The sequence below is a fragment of the Hordeum vulgare genome, chromosome 3H, assembly GCF_904849725.1.
Source record: "Hordeum vulgare subsp. vulgare chromosome 3H, MorexV3_pseudomolecules_assembly, whole genome shotgun sequence".
In the NCBI taxonomy this organism is placed as follows: domain Eukaryota; kingdom Viridiplantae; phylum Streptophyta; class Magnoliopsida; order Poales; family Poaceae; genus Hordeum; species Hordeum vulgare.
The window spans coordinates 591,693,979-591,711,900 of NC_058520.1; the positions used below are offsets into that span (position 1 = coordinate 591,693,979).

Here is a 17,922-nt window from a genome sequence, read left to right on the forward strand (position 1 = left end):
AAATCATGGCGGAGTGAAGAAATTAGTACAGGCATATAATTGAATATAAGAACTTAATCAGAACGATCATGATATACCGGAAGAAAATAAGGGTGTCGTCGGTTTTCCAGTTGGCGAGGAATTCGTCACACAAAGAGCTCCACGGGAAGGTACAGAGGGCCGTCGGCGGCGTGCACTGGGAGGCGTGGAGCGGACGTGGGCTAGACAGAGCGGCGGTGAGCGGCATGAGGGGCGGGGGCGGCAGAGCGGAGCGGCGGCCAGCGTAGGGAGGGATCGGGCGGGGCAGAGCGGAGCGGCATCGAGCGACATGAGGGGCGGGGCGGAGCGGTTTGCGGGGCAGAGCTGTCTAGAAGGGATGCCACCTAAAAGTTTAAATGATGTGGAAGAGAGAGAATCAAGAGAGAGGAAGAGGTCGTCTGTAGAATTCCAAACGATCGGTAGGGCTTAAAAAACGGGGGATACAGACAACCCATCTTTCATTGTATCTAGGCCGTCTTGAATATTGACGGTTTGCTCCTTTTCACGATTGATCGAGCGGGTCAAGTCCTTTCATCAAGCGTAAGTTCAGCGACCACAACCGAATCATGGACGTTCCTTCCTTCTCCATGCTGCTAACGGCCAGATCTAACAAGATATTTATCAGTTTTTTTACCCTATGTTTTCTAGACGAGCAAATATGTTTTTAATTTTTTTATAGAAAAGGAGGTTAAACCCCCGGCCTCTGCATCAATCGATGCATGCAGCCATCTTTATTAATTATTTCAAAAAGGTCTAACAAGAGTACGCATCAATCCACCCAAAGCCACCACTCACACCTACAAACTCGATAATGTGGAGTGCTCTCACTCCACATATCTAAGACCGGTGTTGTCGCCAATCTATCCACATAACGTATCGGGAACAACAATCGGTGCAACACACCTAAAACGCACACCTCACGCACACGTTTTACAAGCCGCCATCATCATCGAACCACTGACCCATCTTCAGGAAAGAGATCCGCATCATCCTTGCCAGTCCAAACATTCGTCGACGCCACCACGGCGCCACCGCCCTGCGCTCATCCGTCCAGATGCGAAGACTCCGAGAGATCTGTCGTGCGTAGCCAACCAGGCATGACTCAGCGTAGCACCTGTCGGCCTGGCATGACTTGACAGCTCCACCGAAATTCCGTGCAAGACGAAGCCGCTCCACCTCCTGCCTCAGTGTGTCAGCGCTGCTCCACAAACGATGCTCCCAAGAGAGAAACGACACCGCAGTACCGCCATCGTCCGATCTGAAAGACCAGATCCTAGGGTTTCCCTCGAAGCAGTGCCCCACCAGCAACTGTTTAGGACCCACACAGTGCCCACCACCATTCAGCCATCAAGACGACGCCTTCAGAAAGGTCACGACGTCAAGGACGCTGCCGCCGCCCACCGGAGTTAGGGTTTTTACCCGAGAGGTAAGGTAGGGGAGCAGAGGAGCAGATATATACCGACGTCTCCAAAAAGAAAAACGGCGCCCTTGAGCGTCGTCGGTGGCGCGACCGGCCTGGGCCAACCAAGGGGTTTCCCCAATCCGAATCTCCTCGACCAGCTTCACCCGCAGGTAGGGCCCCGGCAACCACGCCGGCACCGCCAAAAATCCGCAGGAGAGAGGCCCACAGATCAGGGTCGGAGAACAGCGGCCAGATCTCGCGCCGCCGGCCGCCACAGCAGCCACACGACGACTGACCACACGAGGGTACACGGCCCAGAGGTGCGCCCGCGACGACGCACCGCTGCCCGCACCGCCACCTGCGCCCCACATGGGACAACCCCCACCGCACGAAGGGGAGCCGTCGGGGCACGCCGCCCTCGCCCCTGCCTTTGGCAGACGGGCGTGGCCGCCACCGCCGGCACCGGCGGCAACAGCGGCCAAGGGAGGGAGGAGATCGTACGCCCGCTCGATGTAGGGTTGGGGCCTCCGGAGTTGCTCGCGCTAGCGACCCGGGATGCAGTTTCTGGAGGAAGGTGCGGCTGGACGAGGAGTCTTCTGAGGCGACGGCTAAGGTTGAGGAGGCGGCAGAGGGATGGGGTCGCCGAGACGGACTGGGCGGTTTCCCTAGCTATAGGCATTGTCTTTAGGACTGTCTATTGACGACATGTCAGGGCATTATAGTCGGGTGTTGTCTAAACTGTTGTTCATGCCCTTAAAGATAGACGTGGTGGTGGGATCACGGATTGGAGAGACGAAACATTAGTTAGTAGTGGGGTTTGCATCGTTTTGTTAATGCGTTCAGTTTCCTTAGTGAAGATTATAGACCGCTAGATCTGCAATCAGATGGCTAATATGTTCAGTTAGATCTTTCCTCTCTTTCTTGTTTAGTGGTAGTAGATGCTTGATTTTGTACCCATCCATGCCAGATAAGGCGACAACAGTGCGATGCCATGGCCAAGGTGGGCAAGCTCCGGTTGCGAGAGCAGCAGCTTGCCCAATCTCAACACTGACGAGCAGCGCCGCACCGCAGCGCACCCAGGCCTCCATTGTCAGCCGGCGACAGCAACGTTGGACTGAATTCTGCTGGAGAGAGAGGTGTTTTGTGTTGCCAAAAACTTGCAACTTTTCTATCTGTTCTTCTTATTTATGCTGCTGGAAACAAGGGAAATGGGGTGTGATCCGAGCATCTCGGCATGCCATCCCGTGCCTGCTCGCCACTCCCCACGACGCCGCCACGCTGGCTTCAGCTCGTGCCATCCCACGACGTGCGTATGACGGCTGCTGCTAACTAACTGACTTGGTAAGCAAACTAGCCTAGCTAAAACAAAGGATCAGCTGCCGCACGAACAGGCTCGTCCAGCAGCTGCGTTATTTCCTCTAACTGAAAACTAACTAACAGCTAAGCAGGTGCAGGCTTATCGAGACAACATCCATGCAGGCGGACGAGCAGTACCTTGACCCAGCCGCAGGCGACGAAATGCTGCTGCTGCGGGCGGGATCCGGCTGTGAGTCGAAATCGCCGTCGCGCCACCGCCAGCAGCACCGAGCTGCTGCTGCTGTGGGCGGCATCCATCTGCGACTCGAAGTCGCCGTGCACGGCTGCTTCTGCGCGGAATCCGGCTGCTACTGTTGATTTTGGGTCTGCAGCCGATTTGGTGCTCTGCAGGTACTAATGGATTCATCCGATTTGGTGCATGTAGTTACTGAACTGTGCAGCGCAAGCGTATCTACTGTATAAGTTTTCAAAAAATTCAGACTTTTGTTTTTCCGTTTTCTGAAGAAACTACAGAGGAAGCCCTTGTCAATTTTGTTTCTCAGATTATGGCCTATGCTAATCTGGGTGCTCTGTTTAGGGCTGCTGTTGGAGACAGTGAATTCTCATCCAAAAAGAAAAACAGTTTTTGTGCCTAAATTATGTTACTGCACCTCCTTGTTATGTCCTGTATAAAATAGGGCAGCTGTCGGAGATGCTCTTTAGTCTTTTTTTTGGAGATGCTCTTTAGTCTTTTTTTGGAGATGCTCTTTAGTCTTTACAGCACCAACCTCTAATTATGTGCACAGTCCTTTTCTTACATATATATACACACCACACAATCAATCACTCAAGTAGGGTTCTATTACGTATATACAAATTTGTCTCCGAGAGCTCGACAGTTCCAATACACTTCAACTTGTTGGTTGTACCAACTTAATTGCTTGTCACATAATCAGAATTTAGGGAGGGCATTGGTAGTACTAACCTAGTGCATCAAATAGATGGTAGTAACATAAACAGACTAGAGAGAGCGCGAGAGAAAAACGAGAAAGATGCAAGAATACATGGAAATAGGAGACATCAGAAGCATTTGCAACACTAATATTCTGGCTCACCTAAGACCAAGCTCATTGAGTTGATCTTGAGAAGAGCTAGGTTTAGAAGCTCCCTTTTTGTTGGGCGGTCATTTTTTAGTGGTCACCTGGCCAGTTTATTGGGCACCTACACATTGCCTTTACCCTTCATGTTCTTTCTCATGAGAGAGGTTAAACCAGTGCTGCCACTAGCCATCTGATAGGAACTTTGCGCCCTATCAGTAGCATGTCTCCACGCGCTACTGCTAGGCCGAAAACCAGCGCTATTACTAGAGTTTTCCCTAGTAGCACAGCGCCGAGCTGCTGCTGCTGCGGGCGGGATCCATCTGTGAGTCGAAGTCGCCTCGCACTGCTGCTTCTTCATGGGATCCGGATGCGGCTCTTGATTTCGGGTCTGCTGCCGACTTGGTGCTGTGCAGGTACTAGTGGATTCAGTCGATTTTTTGTTCTATAGTTTCTGAACATGTATAGTGCAAGTGCATCGTTTCAAATTAAGTGCTCAGAACATGCTAGCCCCACTGTTGGAATTCATCTATAAGTTTTCAGAAAATCCAGACTTTTATTGTTCCATTTTCTGAAGAAACTACAGAGGAAGCCCTCATCACTTTCGTTTGTCAGACTGTAGCCTATGCTAATTTGGTGTCAGATTGTATCCTATGCTAATCTGGCTGCCTTATTTTAGGGCTGCTGTTGGAGACGGCGAATTCTCATACCAAAAAAAAAAGTTTTTTGTGCCCAATTTGTTTTTACTCCACCTCCTTTTTGTGTCCTAAATAAAATACAGCAGTTGTTGGTTATGCTCTTTACACCACCAACCTCCAATTATGTGCACAGTCCTTTTCGTACAATTATATATATACACCCGACGCCATCCATCACTCAAGTGAATAAGTTTCTCTTACGGTAAATACCAATTTGTGCCCAATGGAATAGGTCCATTGTTCCACTCCACTTCAACTTGTTTTTTGAAACGCGGTCCCTTAGATACCGATTTCATTAAAAAAGGTCGAAGAGAGTTGCCCGGTTAATAATCAAAAAACCGAGCTAAAACCGTCACAATGCGCCCGCCACAACAATGCACACATGACGACCTGGCAACCTACACAAGAATGCACACACACCGTCAAGGGGAAGAGCTCCATCGAGGTTGTAATCGGCGTCATCGTCATCACGCCTCCGCGAGGGCGACTCCAACTTCACCATCGACGACCACCGAAGTACTAATTGACTTGGTTGTCACATAATCAGAATGGAGGGCATTGGTAGCACTAAAGTACTGCATCAAATAAATGCTAGCATCATAAACATATCGAAGAGAGAGCATGAGAGAACACCGAGAAAGATGCAAGAATACATGAAAATAGGAGACATCACAAGCAGTAACAAGTATGTACACGTTATTTCAGACGTGGTTTAATGGAGTGGACGTTACCACAGCTAGACACATTCCAATAGGAATATGTGACATGCTTTGGGCTATATGAAATTACAGGAATGATATAATTTTTAACAGAAAGAACTTCATTAATCTTTTGCAGGTCATCTACAGAGCTACAACTTGAATCCGTAGTACGTGGTCATTACTCACATCTACGGATTCCAGGAGCTTTTGGGTATTGGGTGCATCCGGTGGGAGACGGCAGCATGGGCTATCTTGAACCGATATGGATGGTGGCACACTAATAGGCTAGGTGTTTAGTCATAGTAGCGTATTTTCATCTAGCCAGACGTGGCATGTAATCTTTTTTTTTCTTATGAGTTCTTTTGAGGTCTTGATGGATATAGCATTTGTTTGGAATCTTGCACTTTAATAAAATGACTTCATGCATCATCATGATGCAGAGGCCGGGGGCACTCCTCCTTTTGAAAAAAAGAGACATCAGAAGCATTTGCAAAACTGCTGTTCTGGCTGATCTAAGACCAAGCTGATCGTGTAGATCTTGATAAGCGGTAGATTTAGAAGCTTCCTTTTGGTTGATCGGTCATTTTTTGGTGGTCACCTGGCCAGTTCTTTGGGCACATACACTTTGCCTTTGCCCTTCGTGTTCTTTCTCTTCTCTTGAGAGAGGTTAAAGCAGTGTTGGCACTAGTGCTCTGATAGGAACCGTTCTTCCATCAGGTCTAGTCGGATGGTGTACTGGAGGTTCGCCCAGCCTAGCCAATGGCATGATGGACTAAAGTTCACCAACACCAAAATGTTTTAAGGTGGATGTGTCTAGTAAAACATGCCTCGTGGTAGTGCCTAGAGCCCACGTTTGAACAAGGCCTCAATAGCTAGGGTCACGAATGGGGGGGTCCCATCATAGAGCGTGTGTTATAATAGTAGCGCTTTTAATGATATGGCATAGTTTTAGAAGTAGGTTCGCATATCTGTGCAATGTTCTTTCTGTAAAAATGAAATTTATATATCCAGGATTTTTTTTTGCAGGAAATATATCCATGGTTTTTGAATTCTATATTGCGGACTGCTACGCGTCGACCGGCGGATCTTTTCAAAAGATATGCCGCCTCGCGAGCCATCGGATTTGGTACAATCTATCAGCCAGACTTCTTTCTCTATTTTGCAGCAAAGGTCTTGCTGCGGAAACATTTGCAACAGAACTTTTGTTGCGCTTTTTTGATAACATAGGTTGTATTGCGGGATTTTTTTGCAATATAAGTCGTATTGGAAGGATTTTTTTTGGAACATGGGTCCTGTTGCAGATTTTTTTTTCCTCCCTGGTCCGAACCACAAGGGAATCTAGTCCCTGTTTGTTTTGCACCAAGGAGCTAGTTGTAGAATCACTTTCTGAAACAATGAACCAGTTACAGAACGCTGGCACTCAAGGTTTAGCGTCGAACCGTTGATTAAAAGTCATCCAACGGACAAAGAGATGACGGACGACTTGCATTGAATCAACCGGTAAATGAAATCATTTCCCTTCAATATTTATCTGGGTTTTGTATAACCATCAATTTAGTTTCGCTTAAAATTCTGAAAAGCTACCTAACACAAACATTAAGTGGTTGTTTGGATTAGGAGAATTAAAGATTGGTTTTCATAAATTAGATTTTAGGAGAAATTTTACAAAAACGAGTTTAAGCTCGTTACTTGTTAACACAAGCTTATACAACTTTATTTTTGCATTAAAAAGACACTTTTACAAAACAGTGTTTGGACTACACCCTTTGAACATGGAATCATGTGCCGACTTGTTGATCTGCAATTTTCGACGGTGCAACCCTATCATAGCAATAAATATCTCGAATATTGCACGTGGTCCCGAAAAATGCGGGGGCCTAACACGTCTCATGTGATGGCGTCGTTTGAGAGCAGAAGAAGTTTCATGGCTAATGGAGCAACAGGACACGTTCCCTTTCGAAACCTAGAGACTAGCTTGGAGATGGTGAGGTTTACAAGCGGCCTCAAGGGAGGCTTATTATAAAGCTTATTATAAATGTGCCCAAACTTCCACCCCACCCTAGAGGGGCACGCGATGCCACCATTCCAGCTCTCGAGAAAATCGGGCATCGTATGATTTTTGGAGAATTTAAACAGTTGCATCAGGCATACCATCGAGATACTTTCACCCCCAAGTGGATGGGCATGCACCCTCCCTCCTCTGCACAAGGACTATGCATGCCGCAAGGACATCACAAATGATTTTTCATGCCATTTTTGAGCATGGAATCATGTGCCGCCTTGCTAATCTAAATTTTCGACGATGCAATCCTGACATAGAAATAACTATCTCAAATATTGCACGCGGTCCCAAAAAATGCAAAGGCCTGGCACATGTCATGTGATGCCTTCCTTTGGGAGCATGACAAGTTTTGAGGCCAAGAGAGCAATAGGACCCACACTTATTGCCCAAACCGGACATGTTCCCGTCTCGATACCCAGAGACTAGCTCGGAGATGGTGCGTTTACAAGTGGCCTCAAGGGAGGTTTATTTAAAACGCTCCCAAACTTTTACCACGCCCTACAGGGGCCATGTGATGCCAGCGATGTACTTTCGCCCACGGTGGCAGGGCATGCCCCTGCCTGGTGTGCACATGTGCCGCCTTGCTGATCTGCAATTTCCGACGATGAAACCCTAACATAGAAATAAATTACTTCATAATAATAATATTTGAATTAATAAAAAGCGTTGGCATCCATCATTAGGAAGATGGCTTATGAATTTGAATCTTCTCTGCCCACAACAGATGAAGATTCAAGGTGATGGTCCATCTTCTTAACGTAAGTGTAATCCACAACAAGAAGCTACGAAGGAACGGCATTCTCTCGCGTATGCCACGTAGGCAAAGGAAACTGTTCAAGGTGGGCAGAGCTTCCGCGCAAAACAAATGGATCCGGCAGGGGTTTTCATATCTCACACGCATCTCCTCTCGTTTTGCCTTACCACTTCCCAAGCTAGGGTTGCCGCCGCCACCGCCGCCCCATCGCTCCTCCGGCACTGGCTACTGAAGGAAGGTTGGGATCTACCATGGATCCTCTCCTCTTGGCTGCTCCCTTGTAGCAAGGGGTGGTGTTGCTCTTCTCCACGGCCCTGGCGGCAAGGCGGCGGCAAGATTCAGAGCGTGGGTGGCGCCGCAAGCTCTCGTCCCGATGAAGCCGCAGGAGGACGAGGTCAAGCCGGACGAGGTCAATGTGCCCCCTGCCCCTACCACACCTCCTTGCTACTGTTGTTCGTGCCGTTCGTCTCCGATTCGACCGGCCTGTTGTTTCCTGCTGCAGCAGGAGGTTACAAGGTTTCTGGTTGGTGAGCTTTTCCTTTTCTTCCTTTCTGGTCCAGTAGGTGTTTAAATGTGCTGGGATCTGAGTAAATTCCTTTGGATGCATTAGCTGCTCTTCCTTTGGATGCATTAGGATATGTGGCACTTGTGGATTCTTGTTTCCTGACAGAGAACGATAAAGATAAGTTGATGACACAGACTACTGAATAAGAAACACTTCTAATTCTATATAATCTGAACTCTTTCTGTTACGCATGTGTAGATTTATCAAATAACATCATAATTCTTATATATAGTTGCCTTATGTTGGGTATATCTCACGTACTAGCATGATATGAAGCTGATGGATAACTGGTTGCAGAGTTCTCATGTGTGTCTGGGAGTGCCTCGACGGAAACAAAATTGGTCTTTCGTGCTATGATATGTGCAGAATGGGGCAATTTGTTGGATCAGTTTCAAGTCAGAACCAACAAATTTCAGAAATTCATTGGATAAGTACTTGATATGGTGCTTTTGTTAAGAAAGGAGGCATACTATATATTTTTTTACTTACATACCACCATGCTTTAGTAGTAATTCTATTTGCTTTGTCATTTATATAATCATAGTCATTTATGGGCCTTTACCAGTGAAGTAGTAATATTAGATATCGGTAATTGGGTCATGGATAATTAATTAGTTATTAGCTTGTACTCCCTCCGTTTCAGTTTATAAGTCCGGCACGTGTATCTAGGTCGTCAATTTGACGTACTTAATGAAAGACATATATTACAAAAAATATATCATTAGAAACTTTAGATGTTCTATTTTCTAATGATATAATTTTTATGTTAAACAATATATTTTATATAAGGCAAATTGACGACCTAGATACACGTGCATGCCTTATAAACTGTGACGGAGGGAGTATTAACTTTGGGGCATCTCCAAATTTTTAATTTTGTTTTCCATTATTAATGTATGGAGGCGGTGCTTATACATACATATATCCGTTTACCGCCGTCATTAAAGGAAGAGGTTGGGGTCCAAACGCTTCATTCCAAGTATGTTGGTAATTTTGAATATGTGATTACTTGCTTAGTTGCTGGATTGAGAAACATATATCTGTGATTACTTCGGTTTATCCCATATATGTGCAGACAGGGCTGAGTTGCTGGATAGAGAACTAAATTTTGTATAGTTATCTGATGTCTAATTTGTTCAAACAGACTGAAAGCTTTAAATTGCTGACCTATGCTGCTATGATCGTCAGATTATTTGCCGCATTCTTAGTTTGCAGTGCTACATAGAGAAATGCAAATCATCATGTATTTGGCCCTTTTCTGCTTGTTATCCGGATTTACTTGTATTTTTTTGTTCAGATACACAAGGCCGACTACTTCTATGCACTACATGTAGTTGATTGTTTCGGGATACTACTTCATCTTTACGTTGTACTATTTGTAATTGCCACTAGAAATTAGCAAGAAAATGATACTACGGGTAGTTGATTGCTTTACCGGTTTTGCCAACCTTGTTGAGCGCTCAACTGCTTGTTGCTTTAGTGAACATGTTTAATGTAATAGTCTATGGAGCTGTAGAACATATGTCAAGATGTTTACTGTGTGGTGGTTGCGCCACAAAAGTGTTAACTTGCTGTGGACCGAATTTGGACCCGTGTTTCTGTCTCTATTGGTATGTTCTAAATTCTAGAGTCTTTTGAATTCCAGAGTTTTGGTCACGATGGCATCATGTACCGCATGCAGGGTACTTATGCAACTATAAATCTATAACTACGAAATGTACTCCTCTTTTGCCTACAACTAAATAGGCTCCATCTTAGATGGTTTGGAAGAACTTATCTATGTACTCCCTCTTGCCTAGGCCTAAATATGACCTTTGCATTGTATGACTATGCATTTCTTTGGTTGCACGAGATTTTCTGTTGGCCACAACAGCTGATGAAATATCTGTAAACTATGTTTGTTTAACAACAAAATCCTTATCTGCTTCACTCCTTTTCCATACATGATATACAAGGTTATCAATAGTCCAATTTAAAACTTGCAGTTTTGTTAGTTTGTTAGCGAATCATTTGTTGTTAGCCATCTAAATTTCAATATCTCATCTACCTAAGGCCAACATGATCTACATAACCAATATCACTCTTGCATGATATAGATGATGAAGAACCCAATTTTTTCAAACCATGTTAGGAGATTCACCACATGTGGTGTGCCATGGAAAATAAACTCAAGCTATAATCTAAAATTAAAAGAGGCTCCAAATTGATGCTAAGGTTGCAATGAGGTTTCCATCCAGTTCTTTGCCTGCTCTATTGTGATATTTTAGGCTTAATTGACAAGCATCATTTTTTTAGTTCTGAAAACTTTTTTCTTAGACCAATGGGTCTATTGTTCGGGTTAGGAGACCAGACTTTTTTCTTAGACCAATGGGTCTATTGTTCGGGTTAGGAGACCAGACCGTCATCGCAACTAGCAGTAGCAGTACACGCAAGTTGTCTAAGACCTTGACAGAGACATGTCGCCCTTTGTGCTGGCGCAATGCGACAAGGTCGCAGCGTCGCTATAATGTTTTGTACGTAAGTAGAACTTGTAGAGTTGTAGTACTGAAGCAATAGTTTCTCTGAATGAAATGTAATTTGGAATCATGAAACTCTGTTAAAGGGTCTATCAATACCAGACACTGCCCAGATTCCCCTCAAGAGGCGCGCCACGGGCGCGCCCCAACACCTAGTGAAGACCAAAGCTTACTGCATCTAGACTATCCCACTATTTAAATAGGTCTTCTTAACATGTTTTATGGGAGCCTTATCTTAACGAGAACTACAGTGGACAACTATTTCTGTTCCGAGAGCTGCGCTTGGTAAAGGTACGGTTGGATCATATTCTTAATAATGAACACCAAAGCTTCATGCAATTGGACTATCAGGCTATTTAAATATGTCTTTCGTTGTCGGTAGGCGAGGTGGGACAAAATATTTGCCGAATCTTTGACGAGTGCGGCTCTCGGTAATGAGGCGCCACCGGATGTGCCACTTGGCAAAACTTTGTCGTGTGGACACTTCTTGTCTCTCTGCAAATAATGCATTTGCCGAGTGTTTCCCTTTTACCGAGGCTACTCTAGTCAATATCATGTGTTTGCTAAGATGCCCCTTGCCGAGAGTACCTCTCGATGTCTTTTACTTTGCCGAGTGCCCCTCGGCGAAGAACCTGGCATCCGGCGTATAGGAAAATTCCAGTGGCGGCTAAACATCTAAAGCAATTCCATACACAAATACATGAATGATTTTATAATTTGGTGTAAAGAACATTAATAATTACAAGTATTTGAACATAGTTGCAGGACACGTAATTTTGACAATTTGTGCAACCTCTCTCCTCCCTCATGAACAACGGGCAACAACAAAGTGCGGTGTTTCGCAAGGGGTAGGATCCCAGCTCTGCAACATGCTGTTAGGGTCGTTTCGTGCTTTCCTTTGCGCGTAAAGGATGTCGCCTTTGGACACCAACAAATTGTACGTAGATCAGCACTTTGAGCAAAGATGACTTAAGAACTACATACCTTCAGTGTTGCTGCTGGCGATGGTTGCAAGAGCAAGGAGGTTGGCGAGCAGGAGAGCTGCTCCAGTCCGAGCTGCCATTACTGGAGTGAAGCCTGGTGTACTGGGTTGGGTATACGGAGATGCTAGAGGTGGGTGTACGGGTTTATATATATATATATATACTAGCAAAAGGGCCCATGCGTTGCAAAGGGAGAAAAAATACCACACGGCACAAGCTCTTAATTTATAAAAAATGTCTATAATTTGAGAATTTATAGTTACGATACAAATAAAGATGGTCTTATCCTACAAAAATGCAGTTCAAAATTTCACAGGTCTTCTATTTTAACACGGCTTGCATGTAGATTTAATATGTACAAAGAATCAGTCAAGTGACCTTCAGTTTCATCTCTAATCCTGATTTTGTTGACGTGTTCATCCCAACCCGGATGAGTACCGGTATGAAAGAAAGACGAATAATGACTTATTTATTAAGATTGCACCCTAGATAGTATTTTTATCAAACGTTTAACAGATAAAATAATATCATATTTAAATTCTACATATTTTTCTAATCAAATTCCATGTATAATATGTTAAATTTAGAGTTACGGTTTAAAAGATATGAGTATTTAAAAAAATATTTAATATATACTACGAGTTTAATGTCATAAACAGTAAGGGCTTTTTTATAAAATCACCTCGGTGGGTTTTCCGACGAAAGCGATAGCCCCTTTATTATATACTAGTACAAATGCCCGTGCGTTGCATCGGACGAAAAAAAGACAACCTACTACATGTGTTATTGTGCATCATTATTTATATATAATTTTACTAAATCAATTAGATTGTTAAACATGAAAATTTCCTTAATTCTAATAAAACCTAATTCTTTGATTAAATATAATATTTTTGTAAGAATAATTAAAGTTGGTATAAAAAATTAACATTTCTGAAAAAACATTTTAAACAGATTTTTAAAATATTTATTATTTAGTTTTACATATAGAAATTTTTAATTGTACATTTTCAAATTGTTACTTTTTAATAAAACGTAAAGTTTTTTTGGGAAGTTTTATGTTTTTTTAAGTATGAGCTTTTTTTGAAACAAAAAATATTGTGAAAGTATCTATAAAACTTTGAACATTTTTAAGCTATATTTATTTTGTTAAGGTTTTTCACAGCATAGTTTTTTAGGGCATATTTTTATAAAGTTTTACAAATAGTTGGTTGTTTGGTTGGGAAGAGTTTGTCATTATCTTTAACTATTTTGGCTACGCCCAAACAAACACTTGACGTAGACATAAGATGTAACCTTGAACAAGCATCTCGCGATCCAACATTGATGTGGAGCAGGCTGCCCTCCACATCGCGTTGAGGAGGTCGCTGCAGGAGCAAGGCAGCCCCGATGGTGGCAAATATTCTTCCACTAGGCCCGTTGCTCGTCGACACAGCATCGACTACGTCGCCGGCCCTTCTCGCCCGACGCACAGCTCTGGTCGCTCTGCTCCGTTAGGCTAGGTATGTCGCCCACTTCGAGCACCATGTGCTTCGGAAGCGGTGCCCGGCCACTACGGTGTCCTTGTATCCGCGTCGGGGCTGGCGCGCACAAGGACACCCGAATTCGAGGCATGTGCAGCCCGACGCGAGCCGTAGTGGGAGAGGGAGAGGTGGAAGGCGCGGGTCGCATGCCATTTGACCGCAAGCGCGCCGGTCGACCCTAACGACGCGCTCGTCGTGTCGGTCCTTCGTCTCTCTCTCATGATGGCGAAGACGGACGCGTGCCGCCTCCACCACAAGAATGTCGACGCGCTGTGACTCGCCATCGAGATGTTGGAGCGCGAGGCAAACAAAGAGGCGACGACAAAGGCGAAGGCGGCCCGCCATGCGAAGGAGCGGGGTAGCCTAATCCACAGGTTGTCGGGCATGAGGTGCAGCTCTAACTCCGACCTCATGAATGGCTTCACTTCTAGCTTCCCTTGAGCCATATGGCTTTCCCATGAGTTCTTTAAAAAAATTCTAACATCATTGAAGTCCTTGAAGAAGTTGACTCGTAAATAGATTGAACTATGATAATATAACTTTGATCCCTAAGATTCTAAGGCTAATAAAATTCAACAAGTACAACCTACTTGTTAAACTCTAGTTTCAAGCTTTTGCCCAAAGTTGTGTATAAAAAAATGAATACTTGTGTCGTGAAAAATAAAGATCTTGCTCAAACATCTTTTACAAAAGTCAAGAATATTATTGGGTGGGTGGGTGGGGGTGGGAGCATTCTTGTTTTGCATGAAACCCTGAATCATGTGCATTATTAATAAAGTATATGTCATTTTGTTTATAGTAGGTTTTGAGAAGTCCTATAAATATCTATTGGTATTTCCTCTGTGAAATTATGAGACTTAAAGGTTTTTCTGCAAAACTATTGATATGATTTTGAGGGTATGGTTTTCCTAGCTCCAACGAGCTTATTTTGGACCCTATGGATGTTATTATTATTTTTACCTTGAGTGGCATGGATGCGTAAGGAACTTTTACTGATTTTGCTAAAAAATAGTAAGAAATCCCTTTATTTTAGAGTGCAAGGAAATGCAATTTTTCAGTAGAACTACCAAAGTGAATTCGATACCAATCACTATGCATTCAAAATCACTTGTTGATTCTTGGAGGTTGATAACAAGATGCAATGCTAAAACATGAAAGGAGTGAATGCCCTTAAATTAAGCCTCAACCTAACTATACCAAGCAAAAAGGGCACACTTTATCGATCTCATGTGCAAGATTCACCCAACACGACACATAGTGCCGGCTACTACCTCCGTTCTTAAATATAAGTTTATTTTAGATATTTTAATAGAAGACTAAATACGAAACAAAATGAGTAAATCTATACTTTAAAATATGTCTATATATATCTGTATATAGTTCAAAGTGTAATATTTAAAAAGATTTATATTTAAAAACAAAGAAAGTATATCATATGGATTATGGATTTTTTTTAATATGCCTATGGGGGGGGGGTGATCTCCGCTTGTATATTAATCTCCGTTTAAAAGGAAATTAAATTGATTTATATGGAGAACTAAGTCTGAAACCATGATTCCGTTTGCGTATGAAACCAAATCGAAAACCTTAACAACTCGAAAGAGAATACATCTTTATCAACACAAAAACACATGTAGTACAATATAATTACAAATAGTGCAGTGCTAATATGTCATGCATGTGTACATCGTAACATAAGCAAGTATAAATGAATTAACTTGTGATTGGATGGTTAGAAGAATTGTGATATTCCTTACTCATAAGAGTTTTAAGTTTGAGACATTGATGTTCATATTTTTCTGAATTAATTTAAGGTCTTTCGACGATGTATGTTCAGTAGAATAAGACAATTCCATCTACAAAGATATACATTCATTCATAAGGATAGGAGCGACTTCGACTGTACCGTATTAAAACACACACAAACAAATATAACTATAGGAACAGATATAAATAAATGAAAAATTGCGGGAAACAAATATAAATGTAAGAGGAGTAAACAACATGGGACACCGAATTGAATAGAGCAGTAAACGCCAACTGCTCACTTGACAGTCTCTCCTAGCTAGAGTCCCATCCCAAGTAAGGAGTGACATAAAGCTCCATCAACACGTCCCATTCTTCCATCCACAGGCAAGGAGCGAGAGCGAGCCCAAAACGCACCGACCCGCCACAGCCCACAGGTGCGCCGGTCCCTGTCCTCTGCTCTCGGTAGTCGACACGTCGCAAATACGGAGCTCGCTAGTGGATCGAGGTGTGCCGCGCACCGCCCCAGCCCGCCAATCCGCGCGACGCAGCCGGCCCCGCCGCCGGCACTTGCTCCCTCCCAGTGGAAGCTCCCCCCGGGACCCGCTCCCTCGTAGTAAAGCCTAGTACTCCTACATCCTACATGCATCATACATCGTGCAGCGTACTTATCCGAAGAAACGGCAATGGCGAGACGCGAGAGCGAGCATGCCATGCTGCGCATCTTCCCAATCCCATCCGTAACGTACGTATAGGACCACCGGTATACTGTGGTAGGGTAGAGAGGGTGTTTGGATCACTAGAGACTAGAGACTAGAGACTAGTAGTAGTCACCTTTAGTCAGTAAACCTCCAAACACCCCTGACTAATGGGTGACTAAAACTAGTTTAGTCCCTAGTCACCCCACCCCCAACTAAAAGTGACTAAAGTCTCTTCTCCAATTAATGGTTCATCCTCCCATGCTGACACGCCAATGAAAGAGAGATAAATGAGAATAATTTAATACAGAGAAATTTAATGCTGACTAGTAGTAGTCACCTTCCAAACAGGGCCTGACTAAAAACTTCTAGTCTGACTACTACTAGTCACATGACTAGAGAGTATCCAAACACCGTCAGAGTATACAATACAGCGTGCGCGCCGACGCCCGCTGACACTTGGAGCCCCCACACGCCCAGCCGCCGCGAAATGCCGCACCCCTCCTCGTGGCCTTCCTCGCCGCGGCAACCGCACCGCCTCGCGCGCGTCCTCCTGCCCTTCGGCCTGCTGCTCCTCATCTCCCTGCTCGTCCTCCACGGCCGCCCGCCGGGGGCCCGCTCCGGCGCCGACCCCGCCGCGCTGTTCCTCTCCCTCTCCCCGGGGCCAACGCCAGCATCGCCGCCGACCTGCGAGCGCTCACGGCCGGGCTGCACCTCGCGGGGACGCCCGGGGCGGCGGGTGTGGCCGCGCACGTGCACGCGCGGCTCCGCGCCGCGGGGCTCCGCACGCTCACCCGCGAGTACGCGCCGTTGCTCTCGTACCGGGCGCACGCCTCCCTCGCGCTGCTCGCCGCCAACCGCTCCCTCCTTGCGCGCCTCTCGACGGACAAGCCGGCGGACCCGGACCGCCGCGTCGTGCGGCCCTACCATGCGTACTCTCCCTCCGGCGCGGCCGTGGCCGAGGCGGTGTTCGTCAACCTGGGCCGGGAGGAGGACCTGGCCGCGCTCGACCGGCTCGGGGTGTCCGTCCGCGGCCGCGTCGCCGTTGCAGTCCGCGGGGGTGGGTATCACGGCGGGGTGGTGGCACGCGCCGCGGGGAAGGGCGCCGTCGCAGTGCTCATCCCCGGGCACGCGGACGGCGGCGTCGACAGGGGCGCGGTCCTGCTCGGCGGCCCCGGCGACCCGCTCACGCCCGGCTGGGCCGTGGCGGACGGCGCGGAGCGGCTAGGGTTCGACCACGAGGCGGTCAGGCGGCGGTTCCCGACGATCCCGTCCATGCCGGTGTCGGCCGATACGGCCGTGGCCATCGTGCGGAGCCTGGGCGGGCTGGCGCTCCCGCGCGCAGGCCGACCTTCAGCCAGGAGCCCATACGCAGCGAGTCGCGTTGCAACTGGCTGATGAACGCCAGATCTAGCGAGCAACTGAGTGCCACTGTGCACCGGCCCTGCTGCTCCATCACCTGGCAAGGAGGCGGCCATTCCTTCTCCGAGCTCCGCGAGCTGCAATGGTAGCTCCTCTGCCCCCTCCTCGCTCGACCGCGTTGCGTCATTAAGAGCGGAGCGGGTTGATTTCAAGAAACTATAAGGGGTTGCTTATAAATATGCACGGAAAAACGGTTCGGTGTGCCTTACAGAAGGACTGCGGGTTAATTACTTGAAAAGAAAGGTACTTTTCTGCAAAAGAGCCACGACGAATATTATTAGGGGAGATACATATATATATATATATATATATATGTATATATATATATATATGTGCAATAATTTCTATATGGTTCGGATTTAGTTTTTCTCCTCTGTTGACCGGCTTATCTTGTGCTCTTTTTATTTTTTTCTTTTTTGCGAGGGGCTTATCTTGTGCTCT

General features: G+C 45.7%; 1 pseudogene; it reads left to right on the forward strand.

Annotated features, from left to right (window-relative positions):
* Positions 1 to 16,549: 16,549 nt before the first annotated feature.
* LOC123440898 lies at positions 16,550 to 17,711 on the forward strand (annotated as a pseudogene).
* The last annotated feature ends 211 nt before the right edge of the window (positions 17,712 to 17,922 follow it).